General features: G+C 45.6%; 1 protein-coding gene and 1 pseudogene across 3 annotated transcripts in view; one reads left to right on the top strand and one right to left on the bottom strand.

The window, feature by feature from the left end:
- The window catches only part of LOC122429463, a 174,452-nt gene that overhangs the window by 102,346 nt on the left and 49,270 nt on the right, over window positions 1–22,836 (top strand). The window lies entirely within an intron of this gene.
- Window positions 12,767–13,592, bottom strand: LOC122429271 (annotated as a pseudogene).

Genomic DNA, 22,836 nt, shown 5'->3' with positions numbered 1-22,836 from the left:
TTTAAAAAATAGGAAAATTAGATAACTATAAATAGGATTTCCAGTCATGCCATCTTCATTAAAAATACAGCTATCTATTTATCAGACCTGATCCACCCAACACATTTCTAATCTCTATTGTTCGCTCTTGTTCCATTTATTACTGGCCTAGGAAACCATAAAGCTCAATAATTTGTGAACACAGTAGGAATCCCTAAAAGAGAAAAGCTGGGAACTAATTTTAGAATAAGAAGAAAACCACCATGTGCTTGCTCTTAGGTCCCTAGGTCGCATGGCTGATTTAATTCCATAAATAAACAGCCTTCCCACATTTTCAGATAACATTATCAACTGACTTCAGTTCAGCACAATACTCATGTCTGGAGTTGGTGACCTTGGGGGAGGGCGTTTGCTACGGTGGCCTGAGATGAGCCAGGCTTCACAGCCCAGTGGCCTGTAGCCTTGCCCTCGCTCCTACTCATTCTCCACTGCCCAGTTTCTCCACATGTAAAGTGGAGACTGTATGGAGCTTCCCCATCTTTGGCTGCAAATAGTATAATCACTCTAATTTCGGTATTGGCCATCTGGTGATGTCCGTGTGTAGCATCTTAAATTCAGACTTAAATTGAAGAAAGTAGGGAAAACCACTCAATCACTCAGGTATGACCTCAATCAAATCCCTTATGATTATACAGTGGAAGTGAGAAATAGATTCAAGAGACTAGATCTGGTAGAGGGTCTGATGAACTATGGACAGAGGTTCATGACATTGTACAGGAGACAGGGATCAAGACCATCCCCAAGAAAAAGAAATGCAAAAATGCAAAATGGCTATCTGAGGAGGCCTTACAAACAGCTGAGAAAAGAAGAGAAGAAAAAGGCAAAGGAGGAAAAGAAAGATATACCCATTTGAATGCACAGTTCCAAAGAATAACAAAGAGGTAGAAAGACTTCCTCAGCGATCACGGCACGGACATAGACGAAAACAATAGAATGGGAAAGACTAGAGATCTCTTCAAGAAAATTAGAGATACCAAGGAATATTTCATGCAAAGATGGGCTCAATAAAGGACAGAAATGGTATGGACCTAACAGAAGCAGAAGATATTAAGAAGAGGTGGCAAGAATACACAGAAGAACTATACAAAAAAGACCTTCATGACCCAGATAATCACGATGGTGTGATCACTCACCTAGAGACAGACATCCTGGAATGTGAAGACAAGTGGGCTTTAGGAAGCATCACTACGAGCAAAGCTAGTGGAGTTGATGGAATTCCAGTTGAGCTATTTCAAGTCCTAAAAGATGATGCTGTGAAACTGCTGCACTCAATATGCCAGCAAATTTGGAAAACTCAGCAGTGGCCACAGGACTGGAAAAGATCAGTTTTCATTCCAGTCCCAAAGAAAGGCAATGCTGAAGAATGCTCAAACTGCCACACAATTGCACTCATCTCACACGCTAGTAAAGTAATGCTCAAAATTCTCTAAGCCAGGCGTCAACAGTACGTGAACCACGAAATTCCAGTTGTTCAAGCTGGTTTTAGAAAAGGCAGAGGGACCAGAGATCAAGTTGCCAACATCCGCTGGATCATCAAAAGAGCAAGAGAGTTCCAGAAAAACATCTATTTCTGCTTTATTGACTATGCTAAACCTTTGACTGTGCGGATCACAATAAACTGTGGAAAATTCTGAAAGAGATAGGAATACCACACTACCTGACCTGCTTCTTAAGAAACCTGTATGCAGGTCAGGAAGCAACAGTTAGAACTGGAAACGGAACAACAGGCTGGATCCAAATTGGGAAAGGAGTATGTCAAGGCTGTATATTCTCACCCTGCTTATTTAACTTCTATGCAGAGTACATCATGAGAAGCCCTGGGCTGGAAGAAGCACAAGCTGGAATCAAGATTGCTGGGAGAAATATCAATAACCTCAGATATGCAGATGACACCACCCTTATGGCAGAGAGTGAAGAGGAATTGAAAAGTCTCTTGATGAAAGTGAAAGAGGAGAGTGAAAAAGTTGGGTTAAAGCCCAACATTCATAAAACTAAGCTCATGGCATCTGGTCCCATCACTTCATGACAAATAGATGGGGAAACAGTGGAAACAGTGTCAGACTTTATTTTGAGGGGCTCCAAAATCACTGCAGATGGTGATTGCAGCCATGAAATCAAAAGACCCTTACTCCTTTGAAGGAAAGTTATGACCAAAGTACACAGCATATTAAAAAGCAGAGACATTCCCTTGGTAATAAAGGTCCATCTGGTCAAGGCTATGGTTTTTCCAGTGGTCATGTATGGATGTGAATGTTGGACTATAAAGAAAGCTGAGTGCTGAAGAATTGATACTACTGAACTGTGGTGTTGGAGAAGACTCTTGAGAGTGCCTTGGACTGCAAGGAGATCCAACCAGTCCATCCTAAAAGACATCAGCAAGTGAACTGAACTGACCTGTTTCACAGGAAGCTGCAACGCCATCAGATGGAGCCATGCAATCAGTGTGGACACCACATCTGACCCCACAGCTCCCTCTGCCTCCCATGGATTCACCCAAGAATTTCTGAGCCATCTTATCGGTGAGTCTTCTGGCCTTTTCTCCCTCAATGTGAATCCTCCTGCTAACGAAACATGCTGTGAAATCAAGAAAAGCAAACCTTAACTACAGTTGGAGTCTGGAAGGTCTCTAGAGGGAGCTCTCATGCCATGTCATTCATCCTCAATTACCTTAACAGGAAGAGGGCATTTACAGATCCCAACAGGAAGACATATACCTTGCATTCTCAAACAAGAAGTACAGCCACATTACCACTGCGGCTGGAGGAGAGAAGACTTCCCTTTTGGCCAGCAACAAACCCAGCTGATAGACAATTTTGCAGTTTAGCTAATAAGAAGCCATTTTCACTTGAATGTTTCCTTTCCTCCACTGAAGTTACACTTGGTTCTCTTGCTGGTGACTTATTTCCTTGTCCTGCTCTACTTAGCTTAAAAGCCATCCATGATGTTTAACCCCTTGGAGTATCTCCTTATCTTCTAAATGAAATGATGCCTGATTCATGAATCATTTACTAGAGTCAGTTTATTACAAATTCAAAGTAAATCTTCAAATTTGCTCAGTTAATTTTTGTTTTTTAATGTACTGGTGGCAGCAATGGGATCTCAAGGGAATTTCTGATGACATTTGGAGACAAGGAGAAACAACTGTGGTGTCCACACATCCTCTGAGTTCACTGTCTTTCTTGCCATCTGTGGAGGTTGTTAGTAAACTCCTTTTGGTTTGAGCTTCATTCTCTTTGCATTTGTGCCCCTAAACTAATTGGCTTTCCTTTCAGGGCAGGTTGGGCTGGCTGGCAGATCCTTTTGCCTGAGGCCAAACCCATAGCCTGTTAGATCAAATTTCCAGTGCACAGTAACATTTCTTGGTCGTTGCCAGTCTATTTTCCAGTGGTAAACCCTAGCCCCTAACTTTGTTTGCTGGATTCCACATTGGGAACTGCTTACAGTGTAGTCTTTACTTCCCTATGTGTTTGGAATCAGTATCAGCTGCTAGATTCAGCACTCAGAACTGGTCGTGAGCAGAGGTTGCTCTCCATTTTGTATGGGATCAGTTTGTAGTCCTCATTTCTTGGGATTTCCTGCTTCTATGCTTTTCTTCATACAAGGCTCCCTGAGAGTTGGTGGTTGTGCATGCCAGGCCTCATCTGGCCAGGTGGTGGTAGCATCTCTCGGGTAGTGCTGGAATATTATGGCACAGGTGTGTCTGTCTTGTTTGGGGATGACAAAGGCCAGCTAAGGAAATGGGAGCCTTCACCCCTGTTGAGCATGAGCATGCCACCTTCTGGCACTCCAGCTTATTTTATATTTTATATGTAAGAGCTATGGACCTTAAGACTGTAGATATTAGAAAGATGGCAAAATTTTATTAATACTAATCTAGGATTATAATAGTCAGTGTGCAGAGTGTTCCAGTTAGACAAGATTGTTCATTTAAGGAAAACCCTAGAGAGCATCAGATCCAAAATTGGACAAGGGGAATGAGATGCCTACTTTAATTGATATGGAAAAACTTACAGAAGGTTTCCAGATTCCAAAATAAAGGCCTGTTCTTTTTAAGGATTCAGTACAAAAAGCTAATGAATGCATTGAAATGTGTGCATTCCCATATGTAAAGTAGTCAGCTAGTGAGAAGTTGCTATATAACACAAGGAGTTCAACCTCCTGCTCTTTGACAACCTAGAGAAGTGGGATGAGTTGGGGTGGGAGGGAGGTTCAGAAGGCAGTATATATTTGAATATATGTATGGCTGATTCACATTCTTAAACTGCAGAAACCAACACAAGATTGTAAACCATTTATCCTCCAAATAAAAATGTTTATAAAAAGCTAAAGAGACAAAATGTACCTAAAGCAAAATACTATAGACAGATGTACTTAAGACTTAAATCCTCCTACCCACCTACCATGTCTTTTTTCATGTTTTACTAATTCTGTCTGAACTACTCTCCTAATCTAAAGAGATATTTAACAATTCTCATTTAAGATAACTCTACCTGAGGTTTCAGGCGATCCTCCTCAATTGCTCTTTACTCGTTGGTCAAAACTGAACTGAGAGCTGTAGTCAAAGAATTCTTTAAACTTAAGGAGGAGCCCCCAAAATTTTTGGAAGAGCTAAGAATCATCGTCAGGGCCTGTAACCCCAAACTGCTAGATCTTTCTCAGCTTGTACACATGTTGGCAGGACCAGGGGAGGCCTCTCAATGGATGCAGGAAGCAAAACGGAAAACTCCTAGGATGATATTCAAGGGTTGGGAAGAATCCCCTGGGGGAGGGCATGACAACCTACTCCAGTATTCTCGCCTGGAGAATCCCCATGGACAGAGGAGCCTGGCAGGGCTACAGTCTACGGGGTCTCAAAGAGTTGGACACGACTGAGTGACTAAGCACAACAGAGCCTCTAAAAGTCTTTCAGAATAACTGACTTTTACAAGCCATTTCTAAAATCATCCCTGCTCACACTGATTGATCTGTTATTCGATCATACAAACAAAAGAGGGAAGAATCTGCGGCCATTTGACAGCTAGTTTGGAAGCTCTCTTTTTACAGCATTTGGGGTTCCATGTAATAAAAGGGACACTCAGCCAACTTTAGCTGCCCTCTTTGTAAACAGATTATCTTCTGAGATTGTTGATTTTCAGTCCCTAAATCCTGTCTAATTCTTTGTGACTTCATGGACTGCAGCACGCCAGGCCTCCCTGTCCTTCACTGTCTCTGTAAGTTGCTCAAACTCATGTCCACTGAGTCAGTGATGCCATCCAACCATCTTATCCTCTGTCACCCCCTTCTCCTCTTTCCCTCAATCTTTCCTAGCATCAGGGTCTTTCCCAATGAGTTGGCTCTTCAAATTAGGTGGCAAAAGTATTGGAGATTCAGCACCAATCCTTCCAATGAATATTCAGGGTTGAGTTCTTTTAGACTGTCTGGTTTGATCTTCTTGCAGTCCAAGGGACTCCCAAGAGTCCTCTCCAGCACCACAGTTCAAAGCATTAATTCTTCGGCATTCAACCTTCTTTATGGTCCAACTCTCAAATCTATTCATGACTACTGGAAGAATTATAGCTTTGGCTATAAGGATCTTTGTCAGCAAAATGATATCTCTGCTTTGTCATACACCCACTAGATTTGTCATAACTTTTCTTCCAAGGAGCAAGCATCTTTTAATTTCATGGCTTCAGTCACCATCCACATTGATCTTGGGCCCAAGAAATGAAATCTGAACACTCTTCACTTTTCCCCTATCATTTGCCATGAAATAATAGGACGGAATGACATGATCTTTGTTTTTGAATGTTGAGTTTTAAGCCAGCTTTTTCTCTCTCCTCTCTCACTTTCATCAAGAGGCTCTTTAGTTCCTCTTCACTTTCTGCCGTTAGTGTGGTGTCATCTGCCTATCTGAGGTTATTGACACTTTCTGAGCAATCTTGATTCCAGCTTTGAGTCATCCAGTCCAACATTTCCTATGATGTACTCTGCATATAAGTTATATAAGCAAGGTGACAATATACAGCCTTGACATACACCTTTCCCAATTTGGAACCAGTCTGTTGTTCCATGTCCAGTTCTAACTGTTGCTTCGTGTCCTGCATACAGGTTCCTCAGGAGGCAATTAAGGTGATCTCATATTCCCATCTCTTTACAAATTTTCCTCAGTTTGTTGTGATCTACACAGTCAAAGGTTTTAGTGCAGTCCATGAAACAAAAGTAGATGTTTTCTGGAATTCTCTTGCTTATTCCATGATCCAACGGATGTTGGCAATTTGATCTCTGCTTTTTCTAAATCCAGCTTGTACATCTGGAAGTTATCAGTTCATGTACTGCTGAGGCCTAGCTTGAAGGCTATTGGGCATGTTTCTCTGGCATATGAAATGAGTCAGGGTCTCATTTCAGAGCAATTGTACAGTAATTTGAACATTCTTTGGCATTGCCTTTCTTAGGTATTGGAATGAAAAGTGACCTTTTCCAATCCTGTGGCCACTGTTGTGTTTTCCAAATTTGCTGGCATACTGAGTGCAGCACTTTAACGGCATCATCTTTTAGGATTTTAAATCACTCAACTGAAAATCCATCACCTCCACCTACTTTGTTCAGAGTAATGCTTCCTAAGGCCCAACTGACTTCACACTCCATGATGTCTGACTCTAGGTGTGTGACCACACCATCGTGGTTATCTGGGTCACTAAGAGCTTTTGTGTACAGTTCTCCTCTGTTAATGGAGATTCTCAAGGCAAGAATACTGGAGAGGGTTGCCATACCTTCCTCCACGGGATCTTCCCAACCCAGGCATGGAACCCATGTCTCTTATGCCCCCTGCATTGGCAGGCAGGTTCTTTACCACTAGTGCCACCTGATTGACATAAATAGGCCCAAAGAGCCCTCATATCAACCCTGCCTGTCTTAGAGGAAAGATTGTCATCATGCAGATAATCTGACTTAACAGTGATAAATGCATGATGGCTATCATTAAGTCAATGTTACCAAAGCAGGGAAACTAGTCATTTATGAGTAACGAGAAGTATGTGTGTGATATCACTGAAGTCCCCCTTTGGAAAGGGCTGGATATACAATGTGAGCATTTTGATGATTGCTGTACACTTTGGGTATGGTAATGCACACTTTGATTATTTATGTAAACTTTCTTTGATTCAGATATGGAGTCCCTTCTGGTCATTTTATTAGGCCGTGTGTATATATCAAGCAAGATTAGATGGTATCTTTTGTAAATTCCACACTATTTGAGGAAATGTATCCTTTTTGTAACCGTATAATGAACATAAAATGGAGCACATTTGAGTCTTGGAAATTGTACATTTTAAAAGAATTATTTAAACACTAAATCTTCTTAAATAGTTTAAGCTATGTTACTTGGACATTAAGATTAGATATCATATGTTGGAAATATGCAAATATCATTTGAGAGCATTACCACATTTTGAGAAAAAAAAAAAAAAAGTATTTTTTTGCAGGGGACCAAAAAGGAATATTTCCAGATATATGATTCATTTGAAAAACTTACACATAATTTTAGGCTGTTGCATTTGAACATAAAACCCAAGCCTGACACAAGCTCTTATGTACAAAATGCTGCATTAGTTGCACAGCTGCCTGGGAAGTGAGTGAAACTCCACACACCTTGTTGCTGGTTAATTTTATTCCTAGAGCCCACTTGCTGCAGTAAGTAAAGAAACCTGCATCACAAGTTCAGATCTTATCCTCCAGAAAAGAAAACAATATGATATTGGCACCATCTGACAGGAAGATGAATAAATGGGACAAATAAGATTCTTGCATTGGAGGTTGGCAGCATTTAACTCATGTCTAAAATCTGTGATGCTCTAAGCCATGGGGCAGAGCTCAAGCTGATGAAGATCTGTGCAGGAAAGACTTTTGCAGGTCTGCACGTGGAGCACCATGACTCTTCTGTTCAGAGGCAATGGTTGCAAAAGACAGAAGGCATGAGCAGGTCCCCAAGCAGAGAATCCCGTTTCGGGCAATGCTGACAATGTCTGGATGCCTGGAGCTCTGGGAGTGGGCACCATCACTGGTCCTTCTCCTGTGCTGCCTGACATCAGACCCCCCATGAAGGACGTGTCTGTGGGTGGGTACTCAGATCCTAAGGAACACCTGGGAGGTGTGTGCATGGGAGGTCTCAGAGAGAGGTCTCTGTGGGATGCCCTGAGTGGTCTCAGGGTGAGATTTCTCAGAGTGGATGTGTGGGAGGTCCCCCTATGGAAACAGTGTGGGTCTCTGTGTGGAGACTCCTAGTGAGGGCACCTCAGTTGCTGACTGTTCTGTCGCTTACAAGAGAAGGGCACAGGGATTTTCCCCATCTGGTTTCTTGCTGTTCTGTCGGTGTCCCTGTGTGTCACTTCTCCGCACATGTGTCTTCAGGGTCAGCTTCCCCCACCCTCAGGACTGACCTCTTGATGCCTCTGAGGACCAGGCAACCCCCAGGCTCAGAGTCTCTGCGTGTGCCTCCCTCTCTCCTGAGCTCTGGAGGCCACTCTGTGCCCTGAGTCCCAGCCGCTCCCTTAGACCTTGTCTGAGCCCCCACTGCTGTGCCCACCCTGAGGGATGGGGCCCAGAGGCACGACCTGGCTCCAGGCAGAGACCTCAGCACAAGCAGGCCTGTGCACGCCGACATGCAGACCTGGACCTGGTCCCGTGGGGGGGGGCCCTAACAGGCGTGGGGGCAGGCCCATTCCAGCTGTCACCTGGATCAGTGCCCCCTGCTGGAGCCAGTCTCTCTACCCCATTAGTGACTCTGACACAGAGCCCCGAATCGCTCTAGAGAATTGCTCTTGTCTCCTTGCCTTCCAGGGCTTCCCTGGTGACTCAGATGGTAAAGAATCTGCCTGCAATTCAGGAGTTCTGGCTCAGAAACCTGGGTCAGGAAGATGCCCTGGAGAAGGGAATGGCTACCCACTCCAGTATTCTTGTCTGGAAAATTACATGGACAGAGGAGCCTGCAGGGCTCAAAGAGTTGGAAAGGACTGAGTGACTCACAGTTTCTTGTGTAGATGGGTTCTGGGGAAGATAGCTGACTGCACCCTTCTCTACAGGTCACTTCCCACACACCAGGGGACACATCCTGTCTGCTGGCTGCCTCCCTGTCCAGGCTCAGGGCTGAGCAAGGCTGATGACAGCTGAGACTCGCTATGACACAGCAGAGCCCCTGGGCCTGTTGAGTGCCACCTGTCCTCTGGGAGCCTCCTTGGGCCACATGCATAGGTAGAGGTCCCGGACCATGAGTCTGTGTTGAGCTCCCAGTCCTGAGAAAGCCGATTAACTACACTCTGGAGAGGTGGAGATTGCCTGCTTGGAGGCTCTGCTGCTTCTGAGGGCCTGGCCCTCTGTCAGGGACTCCAGGTGACCTCCCTCTGTCTGGGCTCTGGGAACTGGAGTAGAGGGGAGGCTCTGGGGTGGGGCCGCCCAGGGCCAACGGCCCCGTAACTTCTTTCCTCTGGGCGTGTAGATGCTGCTGGACACCAGGGGCTCCTTGGTCACTGCACCATCTATGCGCACCTCTGACACCTGCCTCCTTTCCCTGCATGTGACACTAGGGGTACTGTGTCCCACCCTCAGACAGTGAGGTGACTGAACACAGACATGCCCCCTGCCCATTCCCTGGCAGAGGTGAGTACTATGAGCTGTCCTCTTCTCCAGGGCAGGGGTGGACCAGCCCTCAGGGGCCTTCATGCTCCACACTGCAACCCTTAGAGCTGAGTGTGATCCTCATTCTCACCCCCTCTCCAGAGCATGAGAAAAACAGGGGAAGGGTGACAGGCCTGGCATGTCTCATTACAGCTCCATCTGAAAGAGGAGGAGCTTCCAGGACAGTGTCATCTAATCCCACCATGACACGTGGATGAGGTTTCTCCCACCCTGGACTCGGGGCCAGCACTGCCCCAAACTCCCCTCCTTATTCTGACGGGTGAACTTGCTTCTGACACTTTGTGAGCCTGGGGGGAATTTCAGCTTGGGCAAACTCTTCCCCTACAGACTCATAAGTTCAAGGCAGAGAGAGAGGTGGGCAGGACTGAGCTGCATCCTGAGAAGAGGGAGGTCTTCAGGTCTAGTTCACCGTGACATGTCCTGAATGCTGTTGCTTGTTTCTGTAATGCTGTGCTGGTATTATGGACACTGAGGTGCAGGGAGGGAATTAGGGTGTGGATGAGTATCCATGCTGGGGTTCACTTTCCTTCCATGAGCCCATCCCATATGGAAGTCAAAGCAGGCGCCTGGGAAGAGTGGACCCTGACCCATTTCCTTTCTCCAAGCAGGGCACAGACAGAGCACCATTTCTCAGGAGAAAAGACATTTATTTCAGAAAACAATTTTTTTGGTAGGAAGAAGCTTTTAACACAGAGGATGTGCTAACATGAGAGAAAAACTGTTCATATGCACGGTATGCATTTTTTCTTGGAGAAGAATTTTCCTACCAGGAATGCTGTGATAGGGATGTTCTGATTGACCAGCAGAGGTGTATTTCTGAAGAAGATAGTGCCTTGGGCTGTGGAGGGGACGGCCTGGGACACTTGTCACTCTTGATCCGTGCTGGCAGGCTCTGCCCTGCCGGGGACCTGGCTCCCTGGGTGGGAAGGTCCACGTGTTGTTCCTGGGACTGGTCCACTTCCTCTTTGTAGGATACATATGGCCTATGGGGGTAGCTCGCTGGTGGTGGGCTGTTTGTTTCATCACTCTCCTTTGCTCTTGATTTCAGAGAAAGCCGTGGTAGCAGTAAGCTGGACTTAATGGGGCCTGAAGTTCTGCTTTGTACCAGTGAAGCTCCGAAGATGTGGTCCATGGTGAAGCTCCATCTTCTCCTATAAGATCTGTCCAACAGATGTCAGTCATGAGAGCCTGAGCCTCAACAACCTTGCTGTTCGCAATCAGACTTCTTTTGACAGTCCCCTGCCTCTGGGCTGTGTCTGCTGCAGGCTTGCTTTTTGCAGGGCTTGTTCCAGTCTTTTGCCTTCAGGGGCAAATCCACTGCAGAAACTGCTTAATCTTTTCTTTAAAGCGGTTTTCTGAAGAAACCTGTCCCTTCTTCAGGATTAACTGTTTTGTAGGGACTCTGCTGATTCCTTTTTCTGGCCAGGGTGGCTCATCCTGCAGGCCTGGTAGAACCTCTGTACCACCAACCCGTTTTTATGCTATTGTAGTTTGGGCCTCCTATTAGTCTCTCTCGCATCAGTGGAGACGAACTTCCTTTGCTGACCCTTAGGTTGGGGCTGCCTTCTCAGGGCTTTCTGCTGTCCCTGGCTGCTCCCTCCACTGGACATAACATCACATGTGTGGGAATTGGACAGGGTTTCAGAACAGCACAGAGTTTCCTGGGAAGCCAAGGTGTTTGTGGCAATGAATATATCTGAGTGACAGGTTTTGAGAAGCCTCCCAGCGGCACAGTCTTGAAAGAGCAGGCAAGTGGCCTGGCCTTGAGCCCGTTTCTGCCAGTCTATGAACCCCTGGAACTTAAGCTTATGAAACTGTTCATCAAAGTATACATCTTCTGCATTTGTGGCAACAGACTTTGTGTTTGAGGAGGGATTTTTATGGGACCTTGGAGACCATGATCTTATATCAATATTAATTATTTGGGATTTGATTAGTAGACTAGATTCAAAAGAACCTTTCTAAGCAGGGTCACCCTCCACAACCTCTTGTTTTCTGGAAGATTGGGAACATTCATCAGGGTCCATGACAGTCACACTAGAGCAAGTTTCTGGGGTGGCCCAATCCCCAGATTCCTCCTGTGGCTCATTCCTGGCCATTGCTGGATGTGGACTGGGCTCCAAGCTGCCTTTGTCAGCCCCCACAATAGACTCACTGTGCCAAATTCTGCCCCCAAAGGTGTATGTGGGGGCCTGAGAAGGTGGCTTGTCTTCCTGTCCAGCCAGAGGGGCCTCTGAGGGCTTCTGGACGTTTCCAGTTGAGGTTCCTCCCAGAGCCCCCCAGGTTTTCTCAGTTGCCTGGTAGGGGGCAGGGCAGGTACTCTCCAGGGTGGGCACTGCCTGGATTGTTATCACTTTCTCTCCTGGATGGGGATGAGAATGTTTTCCTGAGCCCTCTCTTAACTTGGGTTTTTGGGTGGTCCCCAGAGTCACTGGTAATCTTCAAGGTGGATCTTGGAAGTCGTAAGTGATGAGAAGTTTTCAACTTCAAGCTATATATGAACCTAGGAGAAGGACCCATCTGTGCCTCACCTGAAACTTTATTATATGAGCTTCCAGCTCCTGTTCAATATGAGGACTGAGGACAAGAGACTCATAGGAAGTCTACATGGAAGCTTCCCAATCCTGAGAACAACCTGCGTTTTCTGTTCCCATAGGAGCATTTGACTGTCCAGGAAGGTCTATGAAGTGGTTGGCAGAAAGCCTTGAACAATAGACATTAACAGGGATCCAACCCTCATGGATCTGCTGTGACTTCCTGTTTATAAAGACCCTCAGGATTTCTTCTGGATGCTTCCTGCCTGGGCTCAACTCTCTTTCTAACTCAGGCTTTGCACTTGGGACCTTCACTGGAGGGTTTGCTGAGGTCATGCACAAAACTTTTAGGAACCTCCTCATGCTCTGCTTTACATCTTGGCTCAGGAGCTTTCCTGTTGGGATCCTTGCTAGGTACCAGGATGCCATTTTCTGTGTTTCCTGGCTGCTTTTGCCTAGACCTGCAGAAGGTCTCTTTGTGTCCATTGCCTGCCAAGGCCTTGGGGATTCGACCTGAGGCTGCATCACTTTCTGAGACTCTTGGGTTCTGCGGGGCGGCCACTCTCTTGCTGCATGAACCTTTTGGAAAGAGGGCACTCCAGTCTCTCCTGAACCTCAGGTCTGATCAGATCCCCAGGAACAATGGAGACAGATTTGCGTGCCTGGGAAGACCTGTTTTCCTGAGGAAGATTGGGGGTGATCTGGCTAAAGACTTGCTGAGATTTTTCTAACCAAAGAGGGTAAAGTTTGCCCACTTTCTAGGTGCTTTTTAAAAAAGTGACATTGTAGGATTTGAATTGTATTGAGGATCAAAGTTTGTGCCTTATTTTGGACTATAGGTCAAGACACTTCATCATAGTCAGTCTTCAGTTGAGAGGAAGATGGTTCCATTGGGAAAGAGAGTGTGAGATGGGCAGTGGGTCCCCATGTGACCAAGCATCTGTTCTGGTTTGCTTTTTATTTTCCAGAAATTCTGGTGCCCAAGGTGTCCTGCATGTCACTCAGCGACTTAATTCCCGTCCCCAGTGAAGTCACATTGGAAGCCTGCCTCCTCCTCCTTTTCTTACTCCTTCCAAAACGTTAATTCCACTCTCTTGGTGATTGACATTTCTAGCAGCTTCTGCACATCTGTGCTGACAAAAAAGAGGCTACCTGCCTCTACCTGTCTGTTTCTTGACTCTCACCAAAATCATGCCTCTGATGAGTGTATGGGAAGGTATTCTTTTGGGTCCCCAAGTGTGTCAAGGTGGAGAAGCTCCATTCTTTGGCAGCCCCCGCCACCAAGACAGGGTAGGAAGAGGATAGCTGGAACGGACGATCCCTACGATGGCTGGTCTCCAAGGGGAGCATGGGCGTGACCTTTGTGGGATGGTGCCCGTTGTTAGTGCCATGGGCTCACCCTGACGGAGGGTCAGCAAGGAGCCTAATGGTGCTGAGGTGGAAGGCAGGTCCCTGTATCAGGATGACATGGTGGGAAGGAGAGAAAACCAGTGGGTGGAAGACTGTCCAGGGGAAAGAGAGGCTGTGGTGTTGGCGAGGCTCTCAGGGATGATTCTGAGTGAGTGGAAACTAAGGCGGGAACTAAGCCTGGAGAAAAGCTGGAGAAATGCTTGAGGCTCGTGGCAGAGACTGTTTGGGCAGAGGAGACATGGAGGACATAGGGAGCGGACTTTTTCCGCCACAGCTGTTGGGCTCCAGGAGGTGTTTCTTTGCACATCTCCCCTGGGGCATCTTGAGAGGAGACCTGATGAAAGCTGCCTTTGTCAGGGAACTGGCCCAGATGTCTGCAGCAGACATGAGGATCGACCTGCAGCCAGGAGTTTCTGGGCCCGGAGAACTGGGCAGGCTGGGAAGGGGTGGTCATCTGCAACCAACTGCCCTGCACGAGCCCCATACTGAATTCACAATGTCCGTGCTGTCTCTCACCCCAGGATTTTAGCCATAACCCACCCCCAGGACTCCCCCTTCCAGTTCAACCCCAGGCTACCTGCAGCCCTGGGGTCACACCATAGGCTCTGGAAAGAAGAACCACTGAGGAGAGAAGGGGATGATTCTCTCCCTTTGCAGAAGCGGTGTCACCTCCCAGACCTCTTCCAGTGGTTCCAGGCAACCTCTGCAAGCTGGAAATCAGCAAACTGGGTCATGGTGAGGAAGCCAGGGCATAGGGGTATTACAGGAGGCTGACTGCAGTATCCCTTTAAGGGGACACAATTGGGATATTGGAAACCAAGTGCCAGGGTCCAAGGCCACATGAGCCCTGACAGTGATGGTGAAGCTTGTGATAGGGTTTACATTAAAAAAGTGCTTTCATACCCACTACCCCTTGATGCCTTCACCAGTCCCTTTGTGAGGGAGAATGGGCAGCATTCACTGCATAGATGAATCTGAGAAATGTTAAATGATGTGCAAAAATAATTAACCTCAAATTAAAATGAATAAATTAATTAAAAAAACAAAACAATGTGTCCACAGTTGAACCTGGAGTCCCACCTCCCAATCCAGCTGCTATTGGTAGTGCAGCCCAGAGGCTCCTGCTGGGCCAAACCTTTTCCCAGGCCCCTCCAGCTTCATTCTCTACATGGAATCTGGGTAGTGTCTGGGTCCTGTTCTTCCAGGAGCTTCTCTGAGGGTTCTGTTTGCCAAGGGACGGGCCCTGCCACTGGCCTCCTCCCAGCCGGTGGACCTGGGCCCTCAGGGTCGGAGAGATGGGGCTACCTCCAGGGGCACACATAGCTGAATGGCAGAATGTACCTTTCAAAGCTCCACTCCTCTCCCTACTCCCACTTCTCTGCTTTGGCTCCTTTTGATGCTGAGACACAGAAAAAATGAGGACTTGAGACCCAATTCTCAGTCTCTCCTCTCTGGACAAGCATCAGACTCTCAGTGTCCATACATAATATGACTTTTGGCGTTTCACTAACAGAGCTCTGTGGTTTTTCTTTTCACGAATTTCTAAGGTGGATAAAAATATTTTGTTTTCCCTTTTTGAAACACATAAGGATTTCTGAACTGAGATTCACCCGGATCTTTTGTCATTGCTCCTCTGCTCAAAAACGCACACATTCTCAGAACAATGGGTGACTCTGACTCTGTCAGGTGGTCCTCTGTTTCTGAGTCCAGCGCCCCACTCCAAGACTCTCAAGACCTCAGCACTGTCCTCAGATCAGTCCTGTCCAAGATACCTATTCACGGCTGGTGAAGTGGTGCTCGCGCACCTTGCTGTAGTTGAGACTGAACTCAGTATCCAGTCCTCGTGCCCTGGTCACTGTGTTTGGGAGCTACTGTGGAGCCCTCGAACATACCTGGAAAACTGATATCTGAGATCTTTGGAGAGACGTGTTCACTCTGCCCCCTGTCCAGCCTGGTTGTCTCCAGAGGGTAATGTTTTATTCTTCCATGAGAATAGATGTCCTATTCTTTCCCTTCTCAGGAATCTCTCTATAGATGATTCAGAAGCGTAGAAACAAAAATAGAAAAGAGAGGATCACGTACTTGTGGGTCTCAGCCAAGGTTTCCTTATCTTCCTGATGGTTCCATGTTTCTGAGGAGGAGGAAAGAACGGGTTATTCTCGAGCCAAGGAAGGATCCAGAAAAGGAGCCCTAGTGTACACAGAAAGGGGAGGATGGTATCGATCTCCCAGGAATTGGAGCTGGAGTTCAGTCTGTATCAGAAGTGCTTTTCAGAGAAAAGAGAGTATTTTCCACTGTCTGCATCACATGGCTGCCCTCAGGAAACTGGGCACAGGGTGTGCTTGGGGGCTAACGTTCTAGGCCCACATTCTCGAGCTGTGATTGGTCACAATGGGCTCCTGAGGGTGAGGAAGGAGCAATGGAGGCGGAGGCTGGGACACGCCACCCCCTCCCCGGGACATTCGGCCCTGCAGCTCCACCCACCTCCCTCCTCTGAGCCTCCCTTCCTGCCTTAGTCAAGTTTCAGTTCATCCTACCTGGAACTCAGACAATGCTTACTACAGTTTATGTCAGGAAAAAAAAAAAAAAAAGATGGAGGGAACCAGATGCAAGTTTCTGGTTGTCTCTCCTCTGGGCTTGTACAGTGCTCAGCTCTCTCAGCAAACAGTGTGACAGTGTGTGCAGAGCAGTGTTAGCCATCATTAAGCCTTGGTGTCCAGGGTTGTTACTGGGGCTCAGTCACATTCGAATGAAAGGATCATATGACTGTACTTATTACTTAGTCACCAGTACCCCTCCCTGACATCAGACTGTTATAGCCTGTCCAAATGACCAGGACTTGATTAATAAATAACAACATTTCTAACTTTTCTCACTGCTTCCAGCTTAGGACAAACCAGAGAACCCAAATATATATACCTAACCAGTCACATAAGGTGCCCTACTTTGGGACTTCCCTGGTGGTAGAGTGGCTAAGAACCTGTGTGGCAATGCAGGGAACATGAGTTTGCTGCCTGCTCTGGGAAGATCCCACAGGCCCTAGGGCAACTACACCCGTGTACCACAGCTCCTGAGCCTGTGCTCTGGAGCCCACAACTACTGACGCCTGAACACCTAGAGCCCGAGCTCTGCAACAATGAACACCTTACTCATCACAGCTAGAGAAAGCCTGAGTGCCACAGTGAAGACCCAGCACAGCCAAAGACGATAATAAATGCAAACGTTACAAATATGCCCTACTTCTAGTTAGCTGTCAACAGCTTCCCAGTTCCAACAGCCTCTACTCAGGGCACACCCAAAGCCTCCCATTATCTCCCCTGTAAAGCTCCCCCCTCCCCTGCCAAGCTTTGGATCTCTGGCCAACACAAGTAATGGTGGCTGACTCCCTTGTTAAAGCAAGCTCCGAACAAACAACTTGGCTTCTTTTCATTTGGTTGGTTTGTATTTATTCCCAGCTACATTTTTAATGGTTTTCCTAGATTCAAGTCTTAAATGATAGAAAATTGAAATAGAAAAGTTATAGAAAGAACACTGTCAAGGTTCTGATTCAAGATGGTGATGCAGGAAGATGCTTTGCTCACCACCTTCCACGGACACACCCATTTTACAGCTCTATGTGGAATAATTTCCTCGGGGCGGGGCTGGGGGTCTAAAGACTGGCTGAGCAATAACTACACATCAGGCAAAAGAGAAAAAACACACACTGAATCAGATGTGAGAAGGCAGACCACATCTCACAATTAACCCCACCTCTGACACTGCAACACACAGTAGGGAGGGAACTCAAAAATAGGAGATTCTCCCTGAGAAGCAAAGGGCTTGAACCCGACATGGAGTACCCCAATGTTTAAGACCTACATATGAGAAATGAGCCCCCCAAACATCTAGCGTTGAAAACCAGCAGAGATTGCATGTATTACACAAGACCCTAAGACTGCCATGATCTAAGAAACAGATCTTAAAGAGCTCATGAATCACACTCACCCATCCAATGGCCCAGCCCATTGTGCAGACTTTAAGTGAGAGAGAATCATTTGCATGTATTACAGCATTGACCTGAGGGGCACACACCTGATTTAAAACACACAGCAAAGAGTGTGCTAGAACACTTGGGGGACAGAGACTGGGGGGGCATACCAGTCTGGATATGCATTCTCTCTGTCTTGCTCTGGACAACAGGCACCATCTATTTTTCTTCTTCTTCTTATGGGGGTACTCACCAATAGGTACCCACCTAGCTACAGTCAGCAGAGGGCATGTTTGCATGCTATCTCTGCCATACTCCAGAGCACCAGATTCTATCAGAAGGAAGCTTTTACAGGCTTCTGGTGCCCTGATTTCTGTAGCTACTGCCAAGGGAACCTCCTTGATCATCTGGTTCTGGAGACAATGGGAGTCTTGTATTCTTTCATGTCAGACAGACACTTTTTGGTAGGCTATCAACCCCAGAGCATTGCACAGATAGCAGACTGAAAGATGCCCCACACTTTTTTCCCACAGTGGAGGAGGCATATTTGCTGATCTAAGAGCTCTGGCCTGAGGAGCAGGCTTATGGTATGATATAAATCCAGGGACCTAAGGTAGTGTTTTCAGGGAGCAGAAGCCATCAGAGGCGATCTCTGCATTCTGCCTTGGTCTCACCCCAGCTCATCAGTATCTCCCAGAACGTAGTTTTTGCCCTCGGCAGAAACCACAGTTTTTGCATCTGCTGCCAGGTGATGCCTGTACATGGTCTGCCTCTGGTGGTTAAATGACTTACACTAATACGTCCCACAGGATGGTAATCAAAAGAAGAAGTGTTCTCCTGAGCACAGCAAGAGACAACAGGCCTAGCAGCTCAGTCTATGAGACAGCCTAATTTCTCTCTCTTTGCTGTTGGAGTCAGCTTTTCCCCTTCAGGAGTTGTTATTCTTTATTTTTGGTTACTGTTCTTCTTCTTCTTCTTTTTTCTTTTCTCTGTCTTTTTTTTTCCTCCCTCACACCCCACATCATGTGGGAGCCCAGTTCACAGGCCAGAGATGAGGTGTAAGCCCCTGTGGCTGAGTTCGAATTTCTTGAGTAACAGAGAATGTCGGGCCCCAGGAAATATTAATCAGAATAAAGTATGCAAGAGGTTCACGTCTTAACACCAAGACCTGGTTGTACCCAACTAACTGCCTGCAAACTCCACTTCTGGAAATGTCAGGCCAAACAACTAACAAGATGGGAATACAGCCAGAGTCATCACACACACACACACACACACACACACACACACACACATGATGAGGCGGCAAGAAAAAAAAATGTTCCAGATGACAGAGAAAGGTAAAAATTTACAAGACCAAATAAATGAAGAGAAAATAGGCCAACCTATCTGTAAAATAATTCATGATAGTAAAGAAGTTTCAAAATATCAAAATAGAATGGAGAAAATGCAAGAAAGATTTACTCATTTAATGAACAGCTAGAAGAAATAAAGAATAAACAGTGATGAACAACTCAGTACTGAAATTAAAAATACTTCAGAAGGAGTAGATAGCAGAATAACTGAGGCAGAAGAATGGATATGAAGTGAGCTGGAAGACAGAATAGTAGAAATAACTACCAAGGATCAGAATAAAGAAAAGAGAATGAAAATAACTGAGGACTGTGTCAGAGACCACTGGAACAATAATAAACACACCAACATTTGAATTATAGGGGTTCCATAAAAAGACAAGAAAAAGAAAGGGTATGAGAAAGTATTTGAGGAGATTATAGTCAAAAACTCCCCTAACATGGGGAAGGAAAGCCACCCAAGTCCAGGAATTCCAAAGAGTCCCATACAGGATAAACCCAAACAGAAATGCACCAAGACACATATTAATCAAATTAACGCAAATTAAACACCAAGATAAATATTAAGAGCAGCAAGGGAAAAGCAAAAAATAACATATAAAGGAATCCCCAAAAGGTTAATACCTGACTTTTTGGCAGAAACTCTGCAGGCCAGAAGAGAGTGGCAAGATATATTTAAAATGATGAAAGAGAAAAACCTACAACAAGAGAACTCTACCCAGCAAAAATATCATTCAGATTGGATGGCGAAATCAAAAGTTTCATAGACAAGCAAAAGCTAAGAGAATTCAGCACCACCGAACCAGCTTTACAACACATGCTAAAGGAAATTCTACAGCAGGAAAGGCCAGACAGGAGAAAGATCCACAAAAGAGACCTATTGCTAATCATCAAAGATGCACTCTGAAAGACAAATTTCTAATCAAACACACATCTGAGGTCTGACAGACATCCTTTCCATAGAACTCAGAGGCTGGGTACTAGTAACATTTGACAAAATTCAACATCCATTTATGGCTAAAAAACCCAACAAAGTGATAGAGCAGGAATAGACCAATATGAAATAAAGTGATTTATGACAAGCTTACAGTTATGGTGAAAAACTAAAGCTTTTTCTCTAATGTAAGGAACAAGACAAAAACGCCCACTCCTTCTGGTTTATTCAAGAAAGTGTTGGAAGTCCTAGCCAGACAAATTATTTAAAATAATAATAATAATAATAAAAGCATTCCACTAGAAATAAAGAAGTAAAACTGTCACTATTTGCAGATGATGTAATATGATTTATAGAATAAAATGAAGAAGGATCAGTCAAGATGACAGGGTAAGAGGATGTGAAACTCACTATGAACTCAACAAAACTAAATCTACATGTAGAATAATTCTCAATGAAAGGTAACAGAAAACTGGATGAAGGATTCCAGTACAATCAAGACTATCAGAAGGAAGCACAGGTAGTCAGGTAGGAACGGATGAAAAGCAATCTTCTTGACATCTGTGACCTTAGGAGGACACTCAGAAGAAAAGGGAAATACACAGCTGGACACCTCCCCTTGGGAGGGATTCTTAAGACCCACAAATTGGGGTCTAACACAAGGGAGACAAGCCCATTGGGTGGTGGAAGGACTGCTGGGGCAAATAGATGGGCAGTGGGAAACTTGGACTTTCTTCACAGGGAGAGCATGTGCTGGCTTGCGCCTGAGGCAAGGCGAACAGACTTCTGTTCTACCAGCTGTTGATTTTCTCCTTATCACCTCAAAACATGTCCTAGCCTTAGAAAAGCAAACACTTTGGTCCTGCTCACTCCATGGCAAAGTTCGGCATTGAATCTGGAGCAATGACAACCAGAGATGAAGACGTGACTGTGGCAGCAGAAGTAACCTGGCTTTGGGGTAGAGCCTGGGTGCAGCAGAAAGAGCGCAACGCTTGGTGCTTACTCAGCAGGGCATCAGGAGCAGCCCAGACCTCTGACAACAGCCACTGTATGATATCTTGCGCCCAGATACATGCAGAGAGATCACTAAAGCCCCTTGTCTCCACAACTGGGCAGGAATGGCAGAAAATGGGGGCAGTGATCAGCTGTGAGAACCAAAGAAGTCTTGAACCTCACGCTGAATCTGTGCAGACTGAAAGAAGTAACTATGGGTGCCTGCCCATGCAGAGCATCAGAGAGAGCTCAGGCCTCTGTCCACAGCAGACTTACCTGAAGAACCTCCAAAGGCCCCACTTGCTGCCTGTCTCACCCCCTCAGGGGCAAGGGACCTGGTGAAGGGACAGGAGAAAACACACTTAAAGGAAACAGGGCCAACTTGGGCCCAACCCATTAAATAAGAATATGGGACTTCAACACCTCAAGTGCATCAGTGGCCTTCACTGGTACAATAGACAATAGATCAACTGGACTTCATGTATCTCTATAAGACATTGTATCCTAAAATAGGAGAACAAACGTTCTTTTTCAACTGCACATGAAACATTCATATGAATACATCACATGCTAGGGCACAAAAAAAATCTCAACAAATTACAGAAGAAAAATCATATAAAGCATTTTTTTTCTGGTCATACCAGTATGAAATTAAAAATAAATTGCTGTAAGAAAATGAGAAAAAGCACAAGAGACTAAATATGCTAACAACAGCAACAAAAAAGCAATTTGTCAGTGAATATCTCAATGCCAAAGAAAGGCAATGCCAAAGAATGCTCAAACTGCCACACAAGAGTACTCATCTCACACACTAGTAAAATAATGCTCAAAATTCTCCAAGTCAGGCTTCAGCAATACATGAACCATGAAGTTCCAGATGTTCAAGACGGTTTTAGGAAAGGCAGAGGAATCAGAGAGCAAATTGCCAACATCAGCTGGATCATTGAAAAATCAAGAGAATGCCAAAAAAACATCTATTTCTGCTTTATTGACTATGCCAAAGCCTTCGACTATGTGGATCACAATAACCTGTGGAAAATTCTGAAAGAGATGGGAACACCAGACCACCTGACCTGCCTGTTGAGGAACCTGTGTGCAGGTCAGGAAGCAACAGTTAGAACTGGACATGGAACAACAGACTGGCTCCAAATAGGAAAAGGAATACATCAAGGGTGTATATTGTCACCCTGCTTATTTAACTTATATGCAGAGTACATAATGAGAAATGCTGGGCCAGATGAAGCACAAGCTGGAATCAAGATTGGTGGGAGAAATATCAATAACCTCAGATATGCAGATGATACCACCCTTATGGCAGAAAGTGAAGAGGAACTAAAGAGCCTCTTGGTGAAAGTGAAAGAGGAGAGTGAAAAAGTTGGCTTAAAGCTCAACATTTAGAAAACTAAGATCATGGCATCTGGTCCCATCACTGCATGGCAGATAGATGGGGAAACAGTGGAAACAGTGGCTGACTTTATTTTTCTGGGCTCCAAAATCACTGCAGATGGTGATTGCAGTCATGAAATTTAAAGATGCTTACTCCTTGGAAGGAAAGTTATGACCAGCCTAGACAGCATATTAAAAAAACAGACACATTATTTTGCCAACAAAGATCCATCTAATCAAGGCTATGGTTTTTCCAGTGGTCATGTATGGATGTGAGAGTTGGAGTATAAAGAAAGCTTAGTGACAAAGAACTGATGCTTTTGAACTGTGGTGTTGGAGAAGACTCTTGAGAGTCCCTTGGACTGCCAGGAGATACAACCAGTCCATCCTAAAGGAGGTCAGTCCTGGGTGTTCATTGGAAGGACTGATGCTGAAGCTGAAACTCCAATACTTTGGTCTCCTGATGTGAAGAGCTGACTCTTTTGAAAAGACCCTGATGCTGGGAAAGATTGAGGGCAGGAGGAGAAGGGGACGACAGAGGATGAGATGGTT

The sequence above is a fragment of the Cervus canadensis genome, chromosome 28, assembly GCF_019320065.1.
Source record: "Cervus canadensis isolate Bull #8, Minnesota chromosome 28, ASM1932006v1, whole genome shotgun sequence".
Taxonomy (NCBI): Eukaryota; Metazoa; Chordata; class Mammalia; order Artiodactyla; family Cervidae; genus Cervus; species Cervus canadensis.
Note: the sequence above shows the minus strand (reverse complement) of the source record. Positions and strands in the feature narration are given on the sequence as shown.